Consider the following 21,101-nt stretch of genomic DNA (forward strand, 5'->3'; position numbering starts at 1 on the left):
CCCCTGCCCACAATATCACCGTGGCAATATTTCCTCTCTGTCCTGTGTTTTTCTGCCAATTAAAAGTGCAAATCTCGCTGTATTTTTTGAGACTTCATTTTGCTGTTGATTGGCTTTTACTCCAGTTGTCATGTTTTACAGCCATTTGAGACTGGGAGCCCAATGAGGTTCGCCAAGGGACATGGGTGATGAGGAGTCAACAGAGCCTATTTTGCCACAACGCCAGGCCATGAAGACAGCATCCAGTGGGACTCATTTGTTTCTCAGTCCAATGGCAATTTGAGCAATGGGCCGCTCCGTTTGCGTTGATATTTGGTTGTCCACAAGGCAGGAGAAGGGTGCGCCATTTCCAGCGGCGCTGCAATACCGGGTCGATGCGTGGAGTGAACGGAGCAAGCCCCTTTTTCAGCCCCCGACACAAAAAACATATGTTTAATGCTGTCGTCTTATTGAGGACATATCAGATATTAAACTGATGAGAACATTTACTACAGCCAAAAGGCTGAAAAGTGATGTGGCCCAACCGTTAGCTGCCCAACGCAATCTTCAGGCACAAGTGTCACTTGTCACAGTGCAATACTTTTCACTGGGCATCAAACACCTAAATCTAGCTCAGGCTTAAAATGGCTTTTCTGATCTTCACAAAAGCACAAGGCTCAGCCAAACGGCAATGCCTGCCAAAAATAGCTTCAACTCATTGGTGTTCCTTTCCACGGAAGTCTTTAGTAAAAGGCGAAAGACTTGTGCGTTATGAAAAGAAACCAGAGTAAGTACAGCCCTTTGATGAAGAACAGCCAAAGACCCTAGTCGTCCCAGTCAAAACACTCACGGTACGCCTGACTTGCCCCGCGATCCAAATCCCAGGCCACACCCATTCCCCTACCCCTGCCCACAATATCACCGTGGCAATATTTCCTCTCTGTCCTGTGTTTTTCTGCCAATTAAAAGTGCAAATCTCGCTGTATTTTTTGAGACTTCATTTTGCTGTTGATTGGCTTTTACTCCAGTTGTCATGTTTTACAGCCATTTGAGACTGGGAGCCCAATGAGGTTCGCCAAGGGACATGGGTGATGAGGAGTCAACAGAGCCTATTTTGCCACAACGCCAGGCCATGAAGACAGCATCCAGTGGGACTCATTTGTTTCTCAGTCCAATGGCAATTTGAGCAATGGGCCGCTCCGTTTGCGTTGATATTTGGTTGTCCACAAGGCAGGAGAAGGGTGCGCCATTTCCAGCGGCGCTGCAATACCGGGTCGATGCGTGGAGTGAACGGAGCAAGCCCCTTTTTCAGCCCCCGACACAAAAAACATATGTTTAATGCTGTCGTCTTATTGAGGACATATCAGATATTAAACTGATGAGAACATTTACTACAGCCAAAAGGCCGAAAAGTGATGTGGCCCAACCGTTAGCTGCCCAACGCAATCTTCAGGCACAAGTGTCACTTGTCACAGTGCAATACTTTTCACTGGGCATCAAACACCTAAATCTAGCTCAGGCTTAAAATGGCTTTTCTGATCTTCACAAAAGCACAAGGCTCAGCCAAACGGCAAAGCCTGCCAAAAATAGCTTCAACGCATTGGTGTTCCTTTCCACGGAAGTCTTTAGTAAAAGGCAAAAGACTTGTGCGTTATGAAAAGAAACCAGAGTAAGTACAGCCCTTTGATGAAGAACAGCCAAAGACCCTAGTCGTCCCAGTCAAAACACTCACGGTACGCCTGACTTGCCCCGCAATCCAAATCCCAGGCCACACCCATTCCCCTACCCCTGCCCACAATATCACTGTGGCAATATTTCCTCTCTGTCCTGTGTTTTTCTGCCAATTAAAAGTGCAAATCTCGCTGTATTTTTTGAGACTTCATTTTGCTGTTGATTGGCTTTTACTCCAGTTGTCATGTTTTACAGCCATTTGAGACTTGGAGCCCAATGAGGTTCGCCAAGGGACATGGGTGATGAGGAGTCAACAGAGCCTATTTTGCCACAACGCCAGGCCATGAAGACAGCATCCAGTGGGACTCATTTGTTTCTCAGTCCAATGGCAATTTGAGCAATGGGCCGCTCCGTTTGCGTCGATATTTGGTTGTCCACAAGGCAGGAGAAGGGTGCGCCATTTCCAGCGGCGCTGCAATACCGGGTCGATGCGTGGAGTGAACGGAGCAAGCCCCTTTTTCAGCCCCCGACACAAAAAACATATGTTTAATGTTGTCGTCTTATTGAGGACATATCAGATATTAAACTGATGAGAACAGATACTACAGCCAAAAGGCCGAAAAGTGATGTGGCCCAACCGTTAGCTGCCCAACGCAATCTTCAGGCACAAGTGTCACTTGTCACAGTGCAATACTTTTCACTGGGCATCAAACACCTAAATCTAGCTCAGGCTTAAAATGGCTTTTCTGATCTTCACAAAAGCACAAGGCTCAGCTAAACGGCAAAGCCTGCCAAAAACAGCTTCAACGCATTGGTGTTCCTTTCCACGGAAGTCTTTAGTAAAAGGCGAAAGACTTGTGCGTTATGAAAAGAAACCAGAGTAAGTACAGCCCTTTGATGAAGAACAGCCAAAGACCCTAGTCGTCCCAGTCAAAACACTCACGGTACGCCTGACTTGCCCCGCGATCCAAATCCCAGGCCACACCCATTCCCCTACCCCTGCCCACAATATCACTGTGGCAATATTTCCTCTCTGTCCTGTGTTTTTCTGCCAATTAAAAGTGCAAATCTCGCTGTATTTTTTGAGACTTCATTTTGCTGTTGATTGGCTTTTACTCCAGTTGTCATGTTTTACAGCCATTTGAGACTGGGAGCCCAATGAGGTTCGCCAAGGGACATGGGTGATGAGGAGTCAACAGAGCCTATTTTGCCACAACGCCAGGCCATGAAGACAGCATCCAGTGGGACTCATTTGTTTCTCAGTCCAATGGCAATTTGAGCAATGGGCCGCTCCGTTTGCGTTGATATTTGGTTGTCCACAAGGCAGGAGAAGGGTGCGCCATTTCCAGCGGCGCTGCAATACCGGGTCGATGCGTGGAGTGAACGGAGCAAGCCCCTTTTTCAGCCCCCGACACAAAAAACATATGTTTAATGCTGTCGTCTTATTGAGGACATATCAGATATTAAACTGATGAGAACAGATACTACAGCCAAAAGGCCGAAAAGTGATGTGGCCCAACCGTTAGCTGCCCAACGCAATCTTCAGGCACAAGTGTCACTTGTCACAGTGCAATACTTTTCACTGGGCATCAAACACCTAAATCTAGCTCAGGCTTAAAATGGCTTTTCTGATCTTCACAAAAGCACAAGGCTCAGCCAAACGGCAAAGCCTGCCAAAAATAGCTTCAACGCATTGGTGTTCCTTTCCACGGAAGTCTTTAGTAAAAGGCAAAAGACTTGTGCGTTATGAAAAGAAACCAGAGTAAGTACAGCCCTTTGATGAAGAACAGCCAAAGACCCTAGTCGTCCCAGTCAAAACACTCACGGTACGCCTGACTTGCCCCGCAATCCAAATCCCAGGCCACACCCATTCCCCTACCCCTGCCCACAATATCACTGTGGCAATATTTCCTCTCTGTCCTGTGTTTTTCTGCCAATTAAAAGTGCAAATCTCGCTGTATTTTTTGAGACTTCATTTTGCTGTTGATTGGCTTTTACTCCAGTTGTCATGTTTTACAGCCATTTGAGACTTGGAGCCCAATGAGGTTCGCCAAGGGACATGGGTGATGAGGAGTCAACAGAGCCTATTTTGCCACAACGCCAGGCCATGAAGACAGCATCCAGTGGGACTCATTTGTTTCTCAGTCCAATGGCAATTTGAGCAATGGGCCGCTCCGTTTGCGTCGATATTTGGTTGTCCACAAGGCAGGAGAAGGGTGCGCCATTTCCAGCGGCGCTGCAATACCGGGTCGATGCGTGGAGTGAACGGAGCAAGCCCCTTTTTCAGCCCCCGACACAAAAAACATATGTTTAATGTTGTCGTCTTATTGAGGACATATCAGATATTAAACTGATGAGAACAGATACTACAGCCAAAAGGCCGAAAAGTGATGTGGCCCAACCGTTAGCTGCCCAACGCAATCTTCAGGCACAAGTGTCACTTGTCACAGTGCAATACTTTTCACTGGGCATCAAACACCTAAATCTAGCTCAGGCTTAAAATGGCTTTTCTGATCTTCACAAAAGCACAAGGCTCAGCTAAACGGCAAAGCCTGCCAAAAACAGCTTCAACGCATTGGTGTTCCTTTCCACGGAAGTCTTTAGTAAAAGGCGAAAGACTTGTGCGTTATGAAAAGAAACCAGAGTAAGTACAGCCCTTTGATGAAGAACAGCCAAAGACCCTAGTCGTCCCAGTCAAAACACTCACGGTACGCCTGACTTGCCCCGCGATCCAAATCCCAGGCCACACCCATTCCCCTACCCCTGCCCACAATATCACTGTGGCAATATTTCCTCTCTGTCCTGTGTTTTTCTGCCAATTAAAAGTGCAAATCTCGCTGTATTTTTTGAGACTTCATTTTGCTGTTGATTGGCTTTTACTCCAGTTGTCATGTTTTACAGCCATTTGAGACTGGGAGCCCAATGAGGTTCGCCAAGGGACATGGGTGATGAGGAGTCAACAGAGCCTATTTTGCCACAACGCCAGGCCATGAAGACAGCATCCAGTGGGACTCATTTGTTTCTCAGTCCAATGGCAATTTGAGCAATGGGCCGCTCCGTTTGCGTTGATATTTGGTTGTCCACAAGGCAGGAGAAGGGTGCGCCATTTCCAGCGGCGCTGCAATACCGGGTCGATGCGTGGAGTGAACGGAGCAAGCCCCTTTTTCAGCCCCCGACACAAAAAACATATGTTTAATGCTGTCGTCTTATTGAGGACATATCAGATATTAAACTGATGAGAACAGATACTACAGCCAAAAGGCCGAAAAGTGATGTGGCCCAACCGTTAGCTGCCCAACGCAATCTTCAGGCACAAGTGTCACTTGTCACAGTGCAATACTTTTCACTGGGCATCAAACACCTAAATCTAGCTCAGGCTTAAAATGGCTTTTCTGATCTTCACAAAAGCACAAGGCTCAGCCAAACGGCAAAGCCTGCCAAAAATAGCTTCAACGCATTGGTGTTCCTTTCCACAGAAGTCTTTAGTAAAAGGCGAAAGACTTGATTTTGAAAAGAAACCAGAGTAAGTACAGCCCTTTGATGAAGAACAGCCAAAGACCCTAGTCGTCCCAGTCAAAACACTCATGGTACGCCTGACTTGCCCCGCGATCCAAATCCCAGGCCACACCCATTCCCCTACCCCTGCCCACAATATCACCGTGGCAATATTTCCTCTCTGTCCTGTGTTTTTCTGCCAATTAAAAGTGCAAATCTCGCTGTATTTTTTGAGACTTCATTTTGCTGTTGATTGGCTTTTACTCCAGTTGTCATGTTTTACAGCCATTTGAGACTGGGAGCCCAATGAGGTTCGCCAAGGGACATGGGTGATGAGGAGTCAACAGAGCCTATTTTGCCACAACGCCAGGCCATGAAGACAGCATCCAGTGGGACTCATTTGTTTCTCAGTCCAATGGCAATTTGAGCAATGGGCCGCTCCGTTTGCGTTGATATTTGGTTGTCCACAAGGCAGGAGAAGGGTGCGCCATTTCCAGCGGCGCTGCAATACCGGGTCGATGCGTGGAGTGAACGGAGCAAGCCCCTTTTTCAGCCCCCGACACAAAAAACATGTTTAATGTTGTCGTCTTATTGAGGACATATCAGATATTAAACTGATGAGAACAGATACTACAGCCAAAAGGCCGAAAAGTGATGTGGCCCAACCGTTAGCTGCCCAACGCAATCTTCAGGCACAAGTGTCACTTGTCACAGTGCAATACTTTTCACTGGGCGTCAAACACCTAAATCTAGCTCAGGCTTAAAATGGCTTTTCTGATCTTCACAAAAGCACAAGGCTCAGCTAAACGGCAAAGCCTGCCAAAAATAGCTTCAACGCATTGGTGTTCCTTTCCACGGAAGTCTTTAGTAAAAGGCGAAAGACTTGTGCGTTATGAAAAGAAACCAGAGTAAGTACAGCCCTTTGATGAAGAACAGCCAAAGACCCTAGTCATCCCAGTCAAAACACTCACGGTACACCTGACTTGCCCCGCGATCCAAATCCCAGGCCACACCCATTCCCCTACCCCTGCCCACAATATCACCGTGGCAATATTTCCTCTCTGTCCTGTGTTTTTCTGCCAATTAAAAGTGCAAATCTCGCTGTATTTTTTGAGACTTCATTTTGCTGTTGATTGGCTTTTACTCCAGTTGTCATGTTTTACAGCCATTTGAGACTGGGAGCCCAATGAGGTTCGCCAAGGGACATGGGTGATGAGGAGTCAACAGAGCCTATTTTGCCACAACGCCAGGCCATGAAGACAGCATCCAGTGGGACTCATTTGTTTCTCAGTCCAATGGCAATTTGAGCAATGGGCCGCTCCGTTTGCGTTGATATTTGGTTGTCCACAAGGCAGGAGAAGGGTGCGCCATTTCCAGCGGCGCTGCAATAACGGGTCGATGCGTGGAGTGAACGGAGCAAGCCCCTTTTTCAGCCCCCGACACAAAAAACATATGTTTAATGTTGTCGTCTTATTGAGGACATATCAGATATTAAACTGATGAGAACATTTACTACAGCCAAAAGGCCGAAAAGTGATGTGGCCCAAACGTTAGCTGCCCAACGCAATCTTCAGGCACAAGTGTCACTTGTCACTGTGCAATACTTTTCACTGGGCATCAAACACCTAAATCTAGCTCAGGCTTAAAATGGCTTTTCTGATCTTCACAAAAGCACAAGGTTCAGCCAAATGGCAATGCCTGCCAAAAATAGCTTCAACTCATTGGTGTTCCTTTCCACGGAAGTCTTTAGTAAAAGGCGAAAGACTTGATTTTGAAAAGAAACCAGAGTAAGTACAGCCCTTTGATGAAGAACAGTCAAAGACCCTAGTCGTCCCAGTCAAAACACTCACGGTACGCCTGACTTGCCCCGCAATCCAAATCCCAGGCCACACCCATTCCCCTACCCCTGCCCACAATATCACCGTGGCAATATTTCCTCTCTGTCCTGTGTTTTTCTGCCAATTAAAAGTGCAAATCTCGCTGTATTTTTTGAGACTTCATTTTGCTGTTGATTGGCTTTTACTCCAGTTGTCATGTTTTACAGCCATTTGAGACTGGGAGCCCAATGAGGTTCGCCAAGGGACATGGGTGATGAGGAGTCAACAGAGCCTATTTTGCCACAACGCCAGGCCATGAAGACAGCATCCAGTGGGACTCATTTGTTTCTCAGTCCAATGGCAATTTGAGCAATGGGCCGCTCCGTTTGCGTTGATATTTGGTTGTCCACAAGGCAGGAGAAGGGTGCGCCATTTCCAGCGGCGCTGCAATACCGGGTCGATGCGTGGAGTGAACGGAGCAAGCCCCTTTTTCAGCCCCCGACACAAAAAACATATGTTTAATGCTGTCGTCTTATTGAGGACATATCAGATATTAAACTGATGAGAACAGATACTACAGCCAAAAGGCCGAAAAGTGATGTGGCCCAACCGTTAGCTGCCCAACGCGATCTTCAGGCACAAGTGTCACTTGTCACAGTGCAATACTTTTCACTGGGCATCAAACACCTAAATCTAGCTCAGGCTTAAAATGGCTTTTCTGATCTTCACAAAAGCACAAGGCTCAGCCAAACGGCAAAGCCTGCCAAAAATAGCTTCAACGCATTGGTGTTCCTTTCCACGGAAGTCTTTAGTAAAAGGCAAAAGACTTGTGCGTTATGAAAAGAAACCAGAGTAAGTACAGCCCTTTGATGAAGAACAGCCAAAGACCCTAGTCGTCCCAGTCAAAACACTCACGGTACGCCTGACTTGCCCCGCAATCCAAATCCCAGGCCACACCCATTCCCCTACCCCTGCCCACAATATCACTGTGGCAATATTTCCTCTCTGTCCTGTGTTTTTCTGCCAATTAAAAGTGCAAATCTCGCTGTATTTTTTGAGACTTCATTTTGCTGTTGATTGGCTTTTACTCCAGTTGTCATGTTTTACAGCCATTTGAGACTGGGAGCCCAATGAGGTTCGCCAAGGGACATGGGTGATGAGGAGTCAACAGAGCCTATTTTGCCACAACGCCAGGCCATGAAGACAGCATCCAGTGGGACTCATTTGTTTCTCAGTCCAATGGCAATTTGAGCAATGGGCCACTCCGTTTGCGTCGATATTTGGTTGTCCACAAGGCAGGAGAAGGGTGCGCCATTTCCAGCGGCGCTGCAATACCGGGTCGATGCGTGGAGTGAACGGAGCAAGCCCCTTTTTCAGCCCCCGACACAAAAAACATATGTTTAATGCTGTCGTCTTATTGAGGACATATCAGATATTAAACTGATGAGAACAGATACTACAGCCAAAAGGCCGAAAAGTGATGTGGCCCAACCGTTAGCTGCCCAACGCAATCTTCAGGCACAAGTGTCACTTGTCACAGTGCAATACTTTTCACTGGGCATCAAACACCTAAATCTAGCTCAGGCTTAAAATGGCTTTTCTGATCTTCACAAAAGCACAAGGCTCAGCTAAACGGCAAAGCCTGCCAAAAATAGCTTCAACGCATTGGTGTTCCTTTCCACGGAAGTCTTTAGTAAAAGGCGAAAGACTTGTGCGTTATGGAAAGAAACCAGAGTAAGTACAGCCCTTTGATGAAGAACAGCCAAAGACCCTAGTCATCCCAGTCAAAACACTCACGGTACGCCTGACTTGCCCCGCGATCCAAATCCCAGGCCACACCCATTCCCCTACCCCTGCCCACAATATCACCGTGGCAATATTTCCTCTCTGTCCTGTGTTTTTCTGCCAATTAAAAGTGCAAATCTCGCTGTATTTTTTGAGACTTCATTTTGCTGTTGATTGGCTTTTACTCCAGTTGTCATGTTTTACAGCCATTTGAGACTGGGAGCCCAATGAGGTTCGCCAAGGGACATGGGTGATGAGGAGTCAACAGAGCCTATTTTGCCACAACGCCAGGCCATGAAGACAGCATCCAGTGGGACTCATTTGTTTCTCAGTCCAATGGCAATTTGAGCAATGGGCCGCTCCGTTTGCGTTGATATTTGGTTGTCCACAAGGCAGGAGAAGGGTGCGCCATTTCCAGCGGCGCTGCAATAACGGGTCGATGCGTGGAGTGAACGGAGCAAGCCCCTTTTTCAGCCCCCGACACAAAAAACATATGTTTAATGCTGTCGTCTTATTGAGGACATATCAGATATTAAACTGATGAGAACAGATACTACAGCCAAAAGGCCGAAAAGTGACGTGGCCCAACCGTTAGCTGCCAAACGCAATCTTCAGGCACAAGTGTCACTTGTCACAGTGCAATACTTTTCACTGGGCATCAAACACCTAAATCTAGCTCAGGCTTAAAATGGCTTTTCTGATCTTCACAAAAGCACAAGGCTAAGCCAAATGACAATGCCTGCCAAAAATAGCTTCAACTCATTGGTGTTCCTTTCCACGGAAGTCTTTAGTAAAAGGCAAAAGACTTGTGCGTTATGAAAAGAAACCAGAGTAAGTACAGCCCTTTGATGAAGAACAGCCAAAGACCCTAGTCGTCCCAGTCAAAACACTCACGGTACGCCTGACTTGCCCCGCAATCCAAATCCCAGGCCACACCCATTCCCCTACCCCTGCCCACAATATCACTGTGGCAATATTTCCTCTCTGTCCTGTGTTTTTCTGCCAATTAAAAGTGCAAATCTCGCTGTATTTTTTGAGACTTCATTTTGCTGTTGATTGGCTTTTACTCCAGTTGTCATGTTTTACAGCCATTTGAGACTTGGAGCCCAATGAGGTTCGCCAAGGGACATGGGTGATGAGGAGTCAACAGAGCCTATTTTGCCACAACGCCAGGCCATGAAGACAGCATCCAGTGGGAGTCATTTGTTTCTCAGTCCAATGGCAATTTGAGCAATGGGCCGCTCCGTTTGCGTCGATATTTGGTTGTCCACAAGGCAGGAGAAGGGTGCGCCATTTCCAGCGGCGCTGCAATACCGGGTCGATGCGTGGAGTGAACGGAGCAAGCCCCTTTTTCAGCCCCCGACACAAAAAACATATGTTTAATGTTGTCGTCTTATTGAGGACATATCAGATATTAAACTGATGAGAACAGATACTACAGCCAAAAGGCCGAAAAGTGATGTGGCCCAACCGTTAGCTGCCCAACGCAATCTTCAGGCACAAGTGTCACTTGTCACAGTGCAATACTTTTCACTGGGCATCAAACACCTAAATCTAGCTCAGGCTTAAAATGGCTTTTCTGATCTTCACAAAAGCACAAGGCTCAGCTAAACGGCAAAGCCTGCCAAAAACAGCTTCAACGCATTGGTGTTCCTTTCCACGGAAGTCTTTAGTAAAAGGCGAAAGACTTGTGCGTTATGAAAAGAAACCAGAGTAAGTACAGCCCTTTGATGAAGAACAGCCAAAGACCCTAGTCGTCCCAGTCAAAACACTCATGGTACGCCTGACTTGCCCCGCGATCCAAATCCCAGGCCACACCCATTCCCCTACCCCTGCCCACAATATCACCGTGGCAATATTTCCTCTCTGTCCTGTGTTTTTCTGCCAATTAAAAGTGCAAATCTCGCTGTATTTTTTGAGACTTCATTTTGCTGTTGATTGGCTTTTACTCCAGTTGTCATGTTTTACAGCCATTTGAGACTGGGAGCCCAATGAGGTTCGCCAAGGGACATGGGTGATGAGGAGTCAACAGAGCCTATTTTGCCACAACGCCAGGCCATGAAGACAGCATCCAGTGGGACTCATTTGTTTCTCAGTCCAATGGCAATTTGAGCAATGGGCCGCTCCGTTTGCGTTGATATTTGGTTGTCCACAAGGCAGGAGAAGGGTGCGCCATTTCCAGCGGCGCTGCAATACCGGGTCGATGCGTGGAGTGAACGGAGCAAGCCCCTTTTTCAGCCCCCGACACAAAAAACATATGTTTAATGCTGTCGTCTTATTGAGGACATATCAGATATTAAACTGATGAGAACATTTACTACAGCCAAAAGGCCGAAAAGTGATGTGGCCCAACCGTTAGCTGCCCAACGCAATCTTCAGGCACAAGTGTCACTTGTCACAGTGCAATACTTTTCACTGGGCATCAAACACCTAAATCTAGCTCAGGCTTAAAATGGCTTTTCTGATCTTCACAAAAGCACAAGGCTCAGCCAAACGGCAAAGCCTGCCAAAAATAGCTTCAACTCATTGGTGTTCCTTTCCACAGAAGTCTTTAGTAAAAGGCAAAAGACTTGTGCGTTATGAAAAGAAACCAGAGTAAGTACAGCCCTTTGATGAAGAACAGCCAAAGACCCTAGTCGTCCCAGTCAAAACACTGACGGTACGCCTGACTTGCCCCGCTATCCAAATCCCAGGCCACACCCATTCCCCTACCCCTGCCCACAATATCACCGTGGCAATATTTCCTCTCTGTCCTGTGTTTTTCTGCCAATTAAAAGTGCAAATCTCGCTGTATTTTTTGAGACTTCATTTTGCTGTTGATTGGCTTTTACTCCAGTTGTCATGTTTTACAGCCATTTGAGACTGGGAGCCCAATGAGGTTCGCCAAGGGACATGGGTGATGAGGAGTCAACAGAGCCTATTTTGCCACAACGCCAGGCCATGAAGACAGCATCCAGTGGGACTCATTTGTTTCTCAGTCCAATGGCAATTTGAGCAATGGGCCGCTCCGTTTGCGTCGATATTTGGTTGTCCACAAGGCAGGAGAAGGGTGCGCCATTTCCAGCGGCGCTGCAATACCGGGTCGATGCGTGGAGTGAACGGAGCAAGCCCCTTTTTCAGCCCCCGACACAAAAAACATATGTTTAATGCTGTCGTCTTATTGAGGACATATCAGATATTAAACTGATGAGAACATTTACTACAGCCAAAAGGCCGAAAAGTGATGTGGCCCAACCGTTAGCTGCCCAACGCAATCTTCAGGCACAAGTGTCACTTGTCACAGTGCAATACTTTTCACTGGGCATCAAACACCTAAATCTAGCTCAGGCTTAAAATGGCTTTTCTGATCTTCACAAAAGCACAAGGCTCAGCTAAACGGCAAAGCCTGCCAAAAATAGCTTCAACGCATTGGTGTTCCTTTCCACAGAAGTCTTTAGTAAAAGGCGAAAGACTTGTGCGTTATGAAAAGAAACCAGAGTAAGTACAGCCCTTTGATGAAGAACAGCCAAAGACCCTAGTCGTCCCAGTCAAAACACTCATGGTACGCCTGACTTGCCCCGCGATCCAAATCCCAGGCCACACCCATTCCCCTACCCCTGCCCACAATATCACCGTGGCAATATTTCCTCTCTGTCCTGTGTTTTTCTGCCAATTAAAAGTGCAAATCTCGCTGTATTTTTTGAGACTTCATTTTGCTGTTGATTGGCTTTTACTCCAGTTGTCATGTTTTACAGCCATTTGAGACTGGGAGCCCAATGAGGTTCGCCAAGGGACATGGGTGATGAGGAGTCAACAGAGCCTATTTTGCCACAACGCCAGGCCATGAAGACAGCATCCAGTGGGACTCATTTGTTTCTCAGTCCAATGGCAATTTGAGCAATGGGCCGCTCCGTTTGCGTCGATATTTGGTTGTCCACAAGGCAGGAGAAGGGTGCGCCATTTCCAGCAGCGCTGCAATACCGGGTCGATGCGTGGAGTGAACGGAGCAAGCCCCTTTTTCAGCCCCCGACACAAAAAACATATGTTTAATGCTGTCGTCTTATTGAGGACATATCAGATATTAAACTGATGAGAACATTTACTACAGCCAAAAGGCCGAAAAGTGATGTGGCCCAACCGTTAGCTGCCCAACGCAATCTTCAGGCACAAGTGTCACTTGTCACAGTGCAATACTTTTCACTGGGCATCAAACACCTAAATCTAGCTCAGGCTTAAAATGGCTTTTCTGATCTTCACAAAAGCACAAGGCTCAGCCAAACGGCAAAGCCTGCCAAAAATAGCTTCAACGCATTGGTGTTCCTTTCCACGGAAGTCTTTAGTAAAAGGCAAAAGACTTGTGCGTTATGAAAAGAAACCAGAGTAAGTACAGCCCTTTGATGAAGAACAGCCAAAGACCCTAGTCGTCCCAGTCAAAACACTCACGGTACGCCTGACTTGCCCCGCAATCCAAATCCCAGGCCACACCCATTCCCCTACCCCTGCCCACAATATCACTGTGGCAATATTTCCTCTCTGTCCTGTGTTTTTCTGCCAATTAAAAGTGCAAATCTCGCTGTATTTTTTGAGACTTCATTTTGCTGTTGATTGGCTTTTACTCCAGTTGTCATGTTTTACAGCCATTTGAGACTGGGAGCCCAATGAGGTTCGCCAAGGGACATGGGTGATGAGGAGTCAACAGAGCCTATTTTGCCACAACGCCAGGCCATGAAGACAGCATCCAGTGGGACTCATTTGTTTCTCAGTCCAATGGCAATTTGAGCAATGGGCCGCTCCGTTTGCGTTGATATTTGGTTGTCCACAAGGCAGGAGAAGGGTGCGCCATTTCCAGCGGCGCTGCAATACCGGGTCGATGCGTGGAGTGAACGGAGCAAGCCCCTTTTTCAGCCCCCGACACAAAAAACATATGTTTAATGTTGTCGTCTTATTGAGGACATATCAGATATTAAACTGATGAGAACAGATACTACAGCCAAAAGGCCGAAAAGTGATGTGGCCCAACCGTTAGCTGCCCAACGCAATCTTCAGGCACAAGTGTCACTTGTCACAGTGCAATACTTTTCACTGGGCATCAAACACCTAAATCTAGCTCAGGCTTAAAATGGCTTTTCTGATCTTCACAAAAGCACAAGGCTAAGCCAAATGACAATGCCTGCCAAAAATAGCTTCAACTCATTGGTGTTCCTTTCCACGGAAGTCTTTAGTAAAAGGCGAAAGACTTGATTTTGAAAAGAAACCAGAGTAAGTACAGCCCTTTGATGAAGAACAGCCAAAGACCCTAGTCGTCCCAGTCAAAACACTCATGGTACGCCTGACTTGCCCCGCGATCCAAATCCCAGGCCACACCCATTCCCCTACCCCTGCCCACAATATCACCGTGGCAATATTTCCTCTCTGTCCTGTGTTTTTCTGCCAATTAAAAGTGCAAATCTCGCTGTATTTTTTGAGACTTCATTTTGCTGTTGATTGGCTTTTACTCCAGTTGTCATGTTTTACAGCCATTTGAGACTGGGAGCCCAATGAGGTTCGCCAAGGGACATGGGTGATGAGGAGTCAACAGAGCCTATTTTGCCACAACGCCAGGCCATGAAGACAGCATCCAGTGGGACTCATTTGTTTCTCAGTCCAATGGCAATTTGAGCAATGGGCCGCTCCGTTTGCGTCGATATTTGGTTGTCCACAAGGCAGGAGAAGGGTGCGCCATTTCCAGCGGCGCTGCAATACCGGGTCGATGCGTGGAGTGAACGGAGCAAGCCCCTTTTTCAGCCCCCGACACAAAAAACATATGTTTAATGCTGTCGTCTTATTGAGGACATATCAGATATTAAACTGATGAGAACATTTACTACAGCCAAAAGGCCGAAAAGTGATGTGGCCCAACCGTTAGCTGCCCAACGCAATCTTCAGGCACAAGTGTCACTTGTCACAGTGCAATACTTTTCACTGGGCATCAAACACCTAAATCTAGCTCAGGCTTAAAATGGCTTTTCTGATCTTCACAAAAGCACAAGGCTCAGCCAAACGGCAAAGCCTGCCAAAAATAGCTTCAACGCATTGGTGTTCCTTTCCACGGAAGTCTTTAGTAAAAGGCAAAAGACTTGTGCGTTATGAAAAGAAACCAGAGTAAGTACAGCCCTTTGATGAAGAACAGCCAAAGACCCTAGTCGTCCCAGTCAAAACACTCACGGTACGCCTGACTTGCCCCGCGATCCAAATCCCAGGCCACACCCATTCCCCTACCCCTGCCCACAATATCACTGTGGCAATATTTCCTCTCTGTCCTGTGTTTTTCTGCCAATTAAAAGTGCAAATCTCGCTGTATTTTTTGAGACTTCATTTTGCTGTTGATTGGCTTTTACTCCAGTTGTCATGTTTTACAGCCATTTGAGACTGGGAGCCCAATGAGGTTCGCCAAGGGACATGGGTGATGAGGAGTCAACAGAGCCTATTTTGCCACAACGCCAGGCCATGAAGACAGCATCCAGTGGGACTCATTTGTTTCTCAGTCCAATGGCAATTTGAGCAATGGGCCGCTCCGTTTGCGTCGATATTTGGTTGTCCACAAGGCAGGAGAAGGGTGCGCCATTTCCAGCGGCGCTGCAATACCGGGTCGATGCATGGAGTGAACGGAGCAAGCCCCTTTTTCAGCCCCCGACACAAAAAACATATGTTTAATGTTGTCGTCTTATTGAGGACATATCAGATATTAAACTGATGAGAACAGATACTACAGCCAAAAGGCCGAAAAGTGATGTGGCCCAACCGTTAGCTGCCCAACGCAATCTTCAGGCACAAGTGTCACTTGTCACAGTGCAATACTTTTCACTGGGCATCAAACACCTAAATCTAGCTCAGGCTTAAAATGGCTTTTCTGATCTTCACAAAAGCACAACGCTAAGCCAAATGACAATGCCTGCCAAAAATAGCTTCAACTCATTGGTGTTCCTTTCCACGGAAGTCTTTAGTAAAAGGCGAAAGACTTGATTTTGAAAAGAAACCAGAGTAAGTACAGCCCTTTGATGAAGAACAGCCAAAGACCCTAGTCGTCCCAGTCAAAACACTCATGGTACGCCTGACTTGCCCCGCGATCCAAATCCCAGGCCACACCCATTCCCCTACCCCTGCCCACAATATCACCGTGGCAATATTTCCTCTCTCTCCTGTGTTTTTCTGCCAATTAAAAGTGCAAATCTCGCTGTATTTTTTGAGACTTCATTTTGCTGTTGATTGGCTTTTACTCCAGTTGTCATGTTTTACAGCCATTTGAGACTGGGAGCCCAATGAGGTTCGCCAAGGGACATGGGTGATGAGGAGTCAACAGAGCCTATTTTGCCACAACGCCAGGCCATGAAGACAGCATCCAGTGGGACTCATTTGTTTCTCAGTCCAATGGCAATTTGAGCAATGGGCCGCTCCGTTTGCGTTGATATTTGGTTGTCCACAAGGCAGGAGAAGGGTGCGCCATTTCCAGCGGCGCTGCAATACCGGGTCGATGCGTGGAGTGAACGGAGCAAGCCCCTTTTTCAGCCCCCGACACAAAAAACATATGTTTAATGCTGTCGTCTTATTGAGGACATATCAGATATTAAACTGATGAGAACAGATACTACAGCCAAAAGGCCGAAAAGTGATGTGGCCCAACCGTTAGCTGCCCAACGCAATCTTCAGGCACAAGTGTCACTTGTCACAGTGCAATACTTTTCACTGGGCATCAAACACCTAAATCTAGCTCAGGCTTAAAATGGCTTTTCTGATCTTCACAAAAGCACAAGGCTCAGCCAAACGGCAAAGCCTGCCAAAAATAGCTTCAACGCATTGGTGTTCCTTTCCACGGAAGTCTTTAGTAAAAGGCAAAAGACTTGTGCGTTATGAAAAGAAACCAGAGTAAGTACAGCCCTTTGATGAAGAACAGCCAAAGACCCTAGTCGTCCCAGTCAAAACACTCACGGTACGCCTGACTTGCCCCGCAATCCAAATCCCAGGCCACACCCATTCCCCTACCCCTGCCCACAATATCACTGTGGCAATATTTCCTCTCTGTCCTGTGTTTTTCTGCCAATTAAAAGTGCAAATCTCGCTGTATTTTTTGAGACTTCATTTTGCTGTTGATTGGCTTTTACTCCAGTTGTCATGTTTTACAGCCATTTGAGGCTTGGAGCCCAATGAGGTTCGCCAAGGGACATGGGTGATGAGGAGTCAACAGAGCCTATTTTGCCACAACGCCAGGCCATGAAGACAGCATCCAGTGGGACTCATTTGTTTCTCAGTCCAATGGCAATTTGAGCAATGGGCCGCTCCGTTTGCGTCGATATTTGGTTGTCCACAAGGCAGGAGAAGGGTGCGCCATTTCCAGCGGCGCTGCAATACCGGGTCGATGCGTGGAGTGAACGGAGCAAGCCCCTTTTTCAGCCCCCGACACAAAAAACATATGTTTAATGTTGTCGTCTTATTGAGGACATATCAGATATTAAACTGATAGGAACAGATACTACAGCCAAAAGGCCGAAAAGTGATGTGGCCCAACTGTTAGCTGCCCAACGCAATCTTCAGGCACAAGTGTCACTTGTCACAGTGCAATACTTTTCACTGGGCATCAAACACCTAAATCTAGCTCAGGCTTAAAATGGCTTTTCTGATCTTCACAAAAGCACAAGGCTAAGCCAAATGACAAAGCCTGCCATAAACAGCTTCAACGCATTGGTGTTCCTTTCCACGGAAGTCTTTAGTAAAAGGCGAAAGACTTGTGCGTTATGAAAAGAAACCAGAGTAAGTACAGCCCTTTGATGAAGAACAGCCAAAGACCCTAGTCGTCCCAGTCAAAACACTCACGGTACGCCTGACTTGCCCCGCGATCCAAATCCCAGGCCACACCCATTCCCCTACCCCTGCCCACAATATCACTGTGGCAATATTTCCTCTCTGTCCTGTGTTTTTCTGCCAATTAAAAGTGCAAATCTCGCTGTATTTTTTGAGACTTCATTTTGCTGTTTATTGGCTTTTACTCCAGTTGTCATGTTTTACAGCCATTTGAGACTGGGAGCCCAATGAGGTTCGCCAAGGGACATGGGTGATGAGGAGTCAACAGAGCCTATTTTGCCACAACGCCAGGCCATGAAGACAGCATCCAGTGGGACTCATTTGTTTCTCAGTCCAATGGCAATTTGAGCAATGGGCCGCTCCGTTTGCGTTGATATTTGGTTGTCCACAAGGCAGGAGAAGGGTGCGCCATTTCCAGCGGCGCTGCAATAACGGGTCGATGCGTGGAGTGAACGGAGCAAGCCCCTTTTTCAGCCCCCGACACAAAAAACATATGTTTAATGCTGTCGTCTTATTGAGGACATATCAGATATTAAACTGATGAGAACAGATACTACAGCCAAAAGGCCGAAAAGTGATGTGGCCCAACCGTTAGCTGCCCAACGCAATCTTCAGGCACAAGTGTCACTTGTCACAGTGCAATACTTTTCACTGGGCATCAAACACCTAAATCTAGCTCAGGCTTAAAATGGCTTTTCTGATCTTCACAAAAGCACAAGGCTAAGCCAAATGACAATGCCTGCCAAAAATAGCTTCAACTCATTGGTGTTCCTTTCCACGGAAGTCTTTAGTAAAAGGCGAAAGACTTGATTTTGAAAAGAAACCAGAGTAAGTACAGCCCTTTGATGAAGAACAGCCAAAGACCCTAGTCGTCCCAGTCAAAACACTCATGGTACGCCTGACTTGCCCCGCGATCCAAATCCCAGGCCACACCCATTCCCCTACCCCTGCCCACAATATCACCGTGGCAATATTTCCTCTCTGTCCTGTGTTTTTCTGCCAATTAAAAGTGCAAATCTCGCTGTATTTTTTGAGACTTCATTTTGCTGTTGATTGGCTTTTACTCCAGTTGTCATGTTTTACAGCCATTTGAGACTGGGAGCCCAATGAGGTTCGCCAAGGGACATGGGTGATGAGGAGTCAACAGAGCCTATTTTGCCACAACGCCAGGCCATGAAGACAGCATCCAGTGGGACTCATTTGTTTCTCAGTCCAATGGCAATTTGAGCAATGGGCCGCTCCGTTTGCGTTGATATTTGGTTGTCCACAAGGCAGGAGAAGGGTGCGCCATTTCCAGCGGCGCTGCAATACCGGGTCGATGCGTGGAGTGAACGGAGCAAGCCCCTTTTTCAGCCCCCGACACAAAAAACATATGTTTAATGCTGTCGTCTTATTGAGGACATATCAGATATTAAACTGATGAGAACAGATACTACAGCCAAAAGGCCGAAAAGTGATGTGGCCCAACCGTTAGCTGCCCAACGCAATCTTCAGGCACAAGTGTCACTTGTCACAGTGCAATACTTTTCACTGGGCATCAAACACCTAAATCTAGCTCAGGCTTAAAATGGCTTTTCTGATCTTCACAAAAGCACAAGGCTCAGCCAAACGGCAAAGCCTGCCAAAAATAGCTTCAACGCATTGGTGTTCCTTTCCACGGAAGTCTTTAGTAAAAGGCAAAAGACTTGTGCGTTATGAAAAGAAACCAGAGTAAGTACAGCCCTTTGATGAAGAACAGCCAAAGACCCTAGTCGTCCCAGTCAAAACACTCACGGTACGCCTGACTTGCCCCGCAATCCAAATCCCAGGCCACACCCATTCCCCTACCCCTGCCCACAATATCACTGTGGCAATATTTCCTCTCTGTCCTGTGTTTTTCTGCCAATTAAAAGTGCAAATCTCGCTGTATTTTTTGAGACTTCATTTTGCTGTTGATTGGCTTTTACTCCAGTTGTCATGTTTTACAGCCATTTGAGGCTTGGAGCCCAATGAGGTTCGCCAAGGGACATGGGTGATGAGGAGTCAACAGAGCCTATTTTGCCACAACGCCAGGCCATGAAGACAGCATCCAGTGGGACTCATTTGTTTCTCAGTCCAATGGCAATTTGAGCAATGGGCCGCTCCGTTTGCGTCGATATTTGGTTGTCCACAAGGCAGGAGAAGGGTGCGCCATTTCCAGCGGCGCTGCAATACCGGGTCGATGCGTGGAGTGAACGGAGCAAGCCCCTTTTTCAGCCCCCGACACAAAAAACATATGTTTAATGTTGTCGTCTTATTGAGGACATATCAGATATTAAACTGATAGGAACAGATACTACAGCCAAAAGGCCGAAAAGTGATGTGGCCCAACTGTTAGCTGCCCAACGCAATCTTCAGGCACAAGTGTCACTTGTCACAGTGCAATACTTTTCACTGGGCATCAAACACCTAAATCTAGCTCAGGCTTAAAATGGCTTTTCTGATCTTCACAAAAGCACAAGGCTAAGCCAAATGACAAAGCCTGCCATAAACAGCTTCAACGCATTGGTGTTCCTTTCCACGGAAGTCTTTAGTAAAAGGCGAAAGACTTGTGCGTTATGAAAAGAAACCAGAGTAAGTACAGCCCTTTGATGAAGAACAGCCAAAGACCCTAGTCGTCCCAGTCAAAACACTCACGGTACGCCTGACTTGCCCCGCGATCCAAATCCCAGGCCACACCCATTCCCCTACCCCTGCCCACAATATCACTGTGGCAATATTTCCTCTCTGTCCTGTGTTTTTCTGCCAATTAAAAGTGCAAATCTCGCTGTATTTTTTGAGACTTCATTTTGCTGTTGATTGGCTTTTACTCCAGTTGTCATGTTTTACAGCCATTTGAGACTGGGAGCCCAATGAGGTTCGCCAAGGGACATGGGTGATGAGGAGTCAACAGAGCCTATTTTGCCACAACGCCAGGCCATGAAGACAGCATCCAGTGGGACTCATTTGTTTCTCAGTCCAATGGCAATTTGAGCAATGGGCCGCTCCGTTTGCGTTGATATTTGGTTGTCCACAAGGCAGGAGAAGGGTGCGCCATTTCCAGCGGCGCTGCAATAACGGGTCGATGCGTGGAGTGAACGGAGCAAGCCCCTTTTTCAGCCCCCGACACAAAAAACATATGTTTAATGCTGTCGTCTTATTGAGGACATATCAGATATTAAACTGATGAGAACAGATACTACAGCCAAAAGGCCGAAAAGTGATGTGGCCCAACCGTTAGCTGCCCAACGCAATCTTCAGGCACAAGTGTCACTTGTCACAGTGCAATACTTTTCACTGGGCATCAAACACCTAAATCTAGCTCAGGCTTAAAATGGCTTTTCTGATCTTCACAAAAGCACAAGGCTAAGCCAAATGACAATGCCTGCCAAAAATAGCTTCAACTCATTGGTGTTCCTTTCCACGGAAGTCTTTAGTAAAAGGCGAAAGACTTGATTTTGAAAAGAAACCAGAGTAAGTACAGCCCTTTGATGAAGAACAGCCAAAGACCCTAGTCGTCCCAGTCAAAACACTCATGGTACG

At 47.0% G+C, this 21,101-nt stretch overlaps 19 non-coding genes and 29 pseudogenes across 19 annotated transcripts; all 48 read right to left on the reverse strand.

Annotated features, from left to right (window-relative positions):
- Positions 1 to 333: 333 nt before the first annotated feature.
- On the reverse strand, positions 334 to 514 carry LOC144465213 (U2 spliceosomal RNA; annotated as a pseudogene).
- Positions 515 to 665: 151 nt separating this feature from the next.
- On the reverse strand, positions 666 to 770 carry LOC144465442 (U5 spliceosomal RNA; annotated as a pseudogene).
- Positions 771 to 1,215: 445 nt separating this feature from the next.
- Positions 1,216 to 1,396, reverse strand: LOC144465153 (U2 spliceosomal RNA; annotated as a pseudogene).
- Positions 1,397 to 1,537: 141 nt separating this feature from the next.
- LOC144465687 (U5 spliceosomal RNA) lies at positions 1,538 to 1,652 on the reverse strand. Its single transcript, XR_013492805.1, has one exon. It is a non-coding gene; the product is annotated as a U5 spliceosomal RNA (small nuclear RNA).
- Positions 1,653 to 2,097: 445 nt separating this feature from the next.
- On the reverse strand, positions 2,098 to 2,278 carry LOC144466144 (U2 spliceosomal RNA; annotated as a pseudogene).
- Positions 2,279 to 2,421: 143 nt separating this feature from the next.
- Positions 2,422 to 2,534, reverse strand: LOC144465799 (U5 spliceosomal RNA). Its single transcript, XR_013492902.1, has one exon. It is a non-coding gene; the product is annotated as a U5 spliceosomal RNA (small nuclear RNA).
- A 445-nt stretch (positions 2,535 to 2,979) lies between these two features.
- Positions 2,980 to 3,160, reverse strand: LOC144465381 (U2 spliceosomal RNA; annotated as a pseudogene).
- A 141-nt stretch (positions 3,161 to 3,301) lies between these two features.
- LOC144465688 (U5 spliceosomal RNA) lies at positions 3,302 to 3,416 on the reverse strand. Its single transcript, XR_013492806.1, has one exon. It is a non-coding gene; the product is annotated as a U5 spliceosomal RNA (small nuclear RNA).
- Positions 3,417 to 3,861: 445 nt separating this feature from the next.
- LOC144466155 (U2 spliceosomal RNA) lies at positions 3,862 to 4,042 on the reverse strand (annotated as a pseudogene).
- Positions 4,043 to 4,185: 143 nt separating this feature from the next.
- On the reverse strand, positions 4,186 to 4,298 carry LOC144465800 (U5 spliceosomal RNA). The gene has a single exon (XR_013492903.1). It is a non-coding gene; the product is annotated as a U5 spliceosomal RNA (small nuclear RNA).
- A 445-nt stretch (positions 4,299 to 4,743) lies between these two features.
- LOC144465392 (U2 spliceosomal RNA) lies at positions 4,744 to 4,924 on the reverse strand (annotated as a pseudogene).
- Positions 4,925 to 5,065: 141 nt separating this feature from the next.
- Positions 5,066 to 5,177, reverse strand: LOC144466046 (U5 spliceosomal RNA). The gene has a single exon (XR_013493082.1). It is a non-coding gene; the product is annotated as a U5 spliceosomal RNA (small nuclear RNA).
- A 445-nt stretch (positions 5,178 to 5,622) lies between these two features.
- On the reverse strand, positions 5,623 to 5,801 carry LOC144466294 (U2 spliceosomal RNA; annotated as a pseudogene).
- A 143-nt stretch (positions 5,802 to 5,944) lies between these two features.
- LOC144465569 (U5 spliceosomal RNA) lies at positions 5,945 to 6,057 on the reverse strand. The gene has a single exon (XR_013492701.1). It is a non-coding gene; the product is annotated as a U5 spliceosomal RNA (small nuclear RNA).
- Positions 6,058 to 6,502: 445 nt separating this feature from the next.
- On the reverse strand, positions 6,503 to 6,683 carry LOC144465283 (U2 spliceosomal RNA; annotated as a pseudogene).
- A 143-nt stretch (positions 6,684 to 6,826) lies between these two features.
- On the reverse strand, positions 6,827 to 6,936 carry LOC144465967 (U5 spliceosomal RNA). Its single transcript, XR_013493044.1, has one exon. It is a non-coding gene; the product is annotated as a U5 spliceosomal RNA (small nuclear RNA).
- Positions 6,937 to 7,381: 445 nt separating this feature from the next.
- Positions 7,382 to 7,562, reverse strand: LOC144465403 (U2 spliceosomal RNA; annotated as a pseudogene).
- Positions 7,563 to 7,703: 141 nt separating this feature from the next.
- Positions 7,704 to 7,818, reverse strand: LOC144465689 (U5 spliceosomal RNA). The gene has a single exon (XR_013492807.1). It is a non-coding gene; the product is annotated as a U5 spliceosomal RNA (small nuclear RNA).
- Positions 7,819 to 8,263: 445 nt separating this feature from the next.
- LOC144465414 (U2 spliceosomal RNA) lies at positions 8,264 to 8,444 on the reverse strand (annotated as a pseudogene).
- A 143-nt stretch (positions 8,445 to 8,587) lies between these two features.
- Positions 8,588 to 8,700, reverse strand: LOC144465502 (U5 spliceosomal RNA). The gene has a single exon (XR_013492641.1). It is a non-coding gene; the product is annotated as a U5 spliceosomal RNA (small nuclear RNA).
- Positions 8,701 to 9,145: 445 nt separating this feature from the next.
- LOC144465239 (U2 spliceosomal RNA) lies at positions 9,146 to 9,326 on the reverse strand (annotated as a pseudogene).
- Positions 9,327 to 9,470: 144 nt separating this feature from the next.
- On the reverse strand, positions 9,471 to 9,582 carry LOC144465438 (U5 spliceosomal RNA). Its single transcript, XR_013492586.1, has one exon. It is a non-coding gene; the product is annotated as a U5 spliceosomal RNA (small nuclear RNA).
- A 445-nt stretch (positions 9,583 to 10,027) lies between these two features.
- Positions 10,028 to 10,208, reverse strand: LOC144466166 (U2 spliceosomal RNA; annotated as a pseudogene).
- Positions 10,209 to 10,351: 143 nt separating this feature from the next.
- On the reverse strand, positions 10,352 to 10,464 carry LOC144465801 (U5 spliceosomal RNA). The gene has a single exon (XR_013492904.1). It is a non-coding gene; the product is annotated as a U5 spliceosomal RNA (small nuclear RNA).
- Positions 10,465 to 10,909: 445 nt separating this feature from the next.
- On the reverse strand, positions 10,910 to 11,090 carry LOC144465154 (U2 spliceosomal RNA; annotated as a pseudogene).
- A 141-nt stretch (positions 11,091 to 11,231) lies between these two features.
- Positions 11,232 to 11,346, reverse strand: LOC144465709 (U5 spliceosomal RNA). The gene has a single exon (XR_013492825.1). It is a non-coding gene; the product is annotated as a U5 spliceosomal RNA (small nuclear RNA).
- A 445-nt stretch (positions 11,347 to 11,791) lies between these two features.
- LOC144465155 (U2 spliceosomal RNA) lies at positions 11,792 to 11,972 on the reverse strand (annotated as a pseudogene).
- Positions 11,973 to 12,115: 143 nt separating this feature from the next.
- On the reverse strand, positions 12,116 to 12,228 carry LOC144465873 (U5 spliceosomal RNA). The gene has a single exon (XR_013492958.1). It is a non-coding gene; the product is annotated as a U5 spliceosomal RNA (small nuclear RNA).
- Positions 12,229 to 12,673: 445 nt separating this feature from the next.
- LOC144465180 (U2 spliceosomal RNA) lies at positions 12,674 to 12,854 on the reverse strand (annotated as a pseudogene).
- A 141-nt stretch (positions 12,855 to 12,995) lies between these two features.
- Positions 12,996 to 13,110, reverse strand: LOC144465690 (U5 spliceosomal RNA). The gene has a single exon (XR_013492808.1). It is a non-coding gene; the product is annotated as a U5 spliceosomal RNA (small nuclear RNA).
- Positions 13,111 to 13,555: 445 nt separating this feature from the next.
- On the reverse strand, positions 13,556 to 13,736 carry LOC144466177 (U2 spliceosomal RNA; annotated as a pseudogene).
- Positions 13,737 to 13,880: 144 nt separating this feature from the next.
- LOC144465984 (U5 spliceosomal RNA) lies at positions 13,881 to 13,989 on the reverse strand (annotated as a pseudogene).
- A 445-nt stretch (positions 13,990 to 14,434) lies between these two features.
- Positions 14,435 to 14,615, reverse strand: LOC144465156 (U2 spliceosomal RNA; annotated as a pseudogene).
- A 141-nt stretch (positions 14,616 to 14,756) lies between these two features.
- On the reverse strand, positions 14,757 to 14,871 carry LOC144465691 (U5 spliceosomal RNA). Its single transcript, XR_013492809.1, has one exon. It is a non-coding gene; the product is annotated as a U5 spliceosomal RNA (small nuclear RNA).
- A 445-nt stretch (positions 14,872 to 15,316) lies between these two features.
- Positions 15,317 to 15,497, reverse strand: LOC144466266 (U2 spliceosomal RNA; annotated as a pseudogene).
- Positions 15,498 to 15,641: 144 nt separating this feature from the next.
- On the reverse strand, positions 15,642 to 15,750 carry LOC144465979 (U5 spliceosomal RNA; annotated as a pseudogene).
- A 445-nt stretch (positions 15,751 to 16,195) lies between these two features.
- Positions 16,196 to 16,376, reverse strand: LOC144465426 (U2 spliceosomal RNA; annotated as a pseudogene).
- A 141-nt stretch (positions 16,377 to 16,517) lies between these two features.
- On the reverse strand, positions 16,518 to 16,632 carry LOC144465693 (U5 spliceosomal RNA). Its single transcript, XR_013492810.1, has one exon. It is a non-coding gene; the product is annotated as a U5 spliceosomal RNA (small nuclear RNA).
- Positions 16,633 to 17,077: 445 nt separating this feature from the next.
- On the reverse strand, positions 17,078 to 17,258 carry LOC144465198 (U2 spliceosomal RNA; annotated as a pseudogene).
- Positions 17,259 to 17,400: 142 nt separating this feature from the next.
- On the reverse strand, positions 17,401 to 17,514 carry LOC144465921 (U5 spliceosomal RNA). The gene has a single exon (XR_013492999.1). It is a non-coding gene; the product is annotated as a U5 spliceosomal RNA (small nuclear RNA).
- Positions 17,515 to 17,959: 445 nt separating this feature from the next.
- LOC144466141 (U2 spliceosomal RNA) lies at positions 17,960 to 18,140 on the reverse strand (annotated as a pseudogene).
- A 144-nt stretch (positions 18,141 to 18,284) lies between these two features.
- On the reverse strand, positions 18,285 to 18,393 carry LOC144465985 (U5 spliceosomal RNA; annotated as a pseudogene).
- Positions 18,394 to 18,838: 445 nt separating this feature from the next.
- Positions 18,839 to 19,019, reverse strand: LOC144465437 (U2 spliceosomal RNA; annotated as a pseudogene).
- Positions 19,020 to 19,160: 141 nt separating this feature from the next.
- LOC144465694 (U5 spliceosomal RNA) lies at positions 19,161 to 19,275 on the reverse strand. Its single transcript, XR_013492811.1, has one exon. It is a non-coding gene; the product is annotated as a U5 spliceosomal RNA (small nuclear RNA).
- Positions 19,276 to 19,720: 445 nt separating this feature from the next.
- Positions 19,721 to 19,901, reverse strand: LOC144465309 (U2 spliceosomal RNA; annotated as a pseudogene).
- Positions 19,902 to 20,043: 142 nt separating this feature from the next.
- LOC144465922 (U5 spliceosomal RNA) lies at positions 20,044 to 20,157 on the reverse strand. Its single transcript, XR_013493000.1, has one exon. It is a non-coding gene; the product is annotated as a U5 spliceosomal RNA (small nuclear RNA).
- A 445-nt stretch (positions 20,158 to 20,602) lies between these two features.
- LOC144466142 (U2 spliceosomal RNA) lies at positions 20,603 to 20,783 on the reverse strand (annotated as a pseudogene).
- A 144-nt stretch (positions 20,784 to 20,927) lies between these two features.
- LOC144465986 (U5 spliceosomal RNA) lies at positions 20,928 to 21,036 on the reverse strand (annotated as a pseudogene).
- Between the last annotated feature and the right edge of the window lie 65 nt (positions 21,037 to 21,101).

Source organism: Epinephelus lanceolatus, chromosome 12 (assembly GCF_041903045.1).
Source record: "Epinephelus lanceolatus isolate andai-2023 chromosome 12, ASM4190304v1, whole genome shotgun sequence".
Classification (NCBI taxonomy): Eukaryota; Metazoa; Chordata; class Actinopteri; order Perciformes; family Serranidae; genus Epinephelus; species Epinephelus lanceolatus.